Source organism: Fragaria vesca, linkage group LG3 (assembly GCF_000184155.1).
Source record: "Fragaria vesca subsp. vesca linkage group LG3, FraVesHawaii_1.0, whole genome shotgun sequence".
Lineage (NCBI taxonomy): Eukaryota > Viridiplantae > Streptophyta > Magnoliopsida > Rosales > Rosaceae > Fragaria > Fragaria vesca.
In genome coordinates, this window is record NC_020493.1 from 25328853 (window position 1) to 25331323 (window position 2471).

Below are 2471 nucleotides of genomic sequence, written 5' to 3' on the forward strand. Positions count from 1 at the left end.
GCATCATTGGTGTGTGCTCTAAGTATTAATGGTCTCCCTTAGTTTGATATATTTTGCGTGCATTCATACTGTATGATATCATGATAGTTTTAGGTTCATTTGTTTCTTTTTTTTATTTTTCTGCATTAAAAAAATAATAATAATAAAAATAATGGAACAAATAAATTCCATATTTCGTGAGGATTGTATACTGGGTTTCAATCCTGAACTATCTGAAAGAGTGAGTTGAACTGAGATTACCAAGTTAGTTGTCATGGCTTTATCTATATAAGATTGATAAACTTGTTTGCAGGTTTTGATATTGGTTGACATCTTGTAATCTTGAGCATGCTAGAATAATCATTGTTGCTTTGAAAAACTTCACATACACAGTCTCTTTTTTGCTGTGGTGGTACGAGAATTTCTTGATGTGTTTGTGTGATATATTGCTTGATTGCTCCAAGAAACGAATAATTGTTGTGATTATATGGAGCTAGTTAAGACTATTTCCAAAAATAAACATGTCTTGGTCGTGACGAACGATATAAGGTAATGAGAGAGAAACGGGAATGGTTTGAAGATAGGCCAGCTATTTCCAAAGTAAACATGTCTTGGTCATGATGAACGATATAAGGTTATGGGAGAGAAATAGGAATGGCTTGGTCAACATGGTGGTTCATAGAATTTGACTCGAGTACATGTCCTTAAGGGTGTCCTTGTTACACCTAGTACCCCAAAGCCAACTGGCTTAGGAGCTAATGATATTGTACTTGCTACATGGGTTAAAAATTTACAAATTAAAGATTGTGTGAAAGATCAAAAAGTAAAATGAAATATGTGGAGTGCCCACACAAGAGTTATAAGGGGGTTGTGTAACAATGTTTCTTATGGTAAGTTGTTGACATCTCAAGGTATTTCTCACCCCATAACAAAGACTGTTCATTTTTCACTCAAGGTACATGATTGATCAACATATGCTTCTTGCTTACAGGTTTGTGTCGATTAAGTCAAGCATGAAAATTGAGTTTGTCTATTTTATGTGTAAAGTTATGATTTGTATCTTGGTTGAATGCTTTGTTTCTCCTCTTCAGATTTTTTATGGAAGACAACCCAGTTCATTATGCATGTTTGCATTTCATTCTTGCATTCTTCATATCATGATTATTCTTAGGGGGAGTATTAATACTTGGAGTATATTCAAATGCATGGTCGATCAAGATATTGCAACAGTTGTTGTTCTTCAAACATTTGGCTATCGATCGATTGAGCTAACTCTTAAATTCAGATATCTATATGAAATCAAGCATGGGACATTCTTAATAAGAACTCGATCCTAGGCTGCTCTAATCGTCTTTCGCTTGAGTTTCAACTAGCCAATAAATCAATATATAGCTCATTTAAGATGCACTGTCAACATGAAATCTGTTGTAAAGAAAATGAAGTCATTTGCAGAATAAAGTAGTTTACTCACTTATGAACATCAAACTTTATCATCTTAGTTTCCATAATGCACATTCCAGTACATGTGTTTTATGAGTGTTTTATTTATCTAAACACTATAAAGAGAAAACATAGAGATTCATTCATGGAGTCATTAAGATCAAAGTTAATTTCCATCCTTCATCAAATTCCTCAACTACCTTCAAGTTAAACAAATGGCCTCCCTGTTGGAGGCATTGTTAGACTTGTGTTCGAGATGTCGAGGACGGGAACGTTAACAAGACTCGGGGGACGGCACCAGTGAGGAACCTGTTACCATTGAGACGCAGAATCCGAAGTGATTTCAAATTCTCCAATGAAGAAGGTAAGAACCCCGAGAGGATGTTTTCAAACAAGTCCAAGCCTATGAGGTTCGTCAGCTTACCAAGCTCTTCTGGAATAACTCCTTCAATGTTGTTTCTATACATCACTAGAAATTGAAGCTGCGTTAGGTTTCCAAGTTTGGGTACCAGTTTGCTAGCGAGGTTCGCTATGGCTAGGTCCACTCGGATAACGTGGCTCTAATCGTTGCAGATGATGTGAGACCAAGTGCAAGGGTCATCGACAAATTCTGGAACCCACGACTTGAGCTCATTGTCTGGATCAGATAAGCTACTCTTCAGTGCGGACAAAGCGGCTATTTCAGGGTTAGTGTAGACCATGGTAGGCTTAAGGTTTAGGGCAGTCAGGAGGTCAAAACTCAGGCATAGGGTTCAGGCGAACAATAAGAAAGTGCTTGGTATCACCATGGTTGAAGTGAAAGCTTCAGATCTTAAAAGAGAGCGGAAATGGAGAAGAATGTGTGTATGTGATTTGCCTAATTTGGGAAAAAAGTCCAAACAGTGTCCGACCTTTTAGAGAAGCAAAGTTTTAGTATCTCAACTTTCGAAAACTTTATAACGGTATCTCACGTTTTTAACCCAACCTAAAATTCGTATCTGGAGCCATTAGCTCCGTTAGAAAAACTGACATATGAAGGCTACTTTTGTCTTTTTATATGTAAACATATTTTT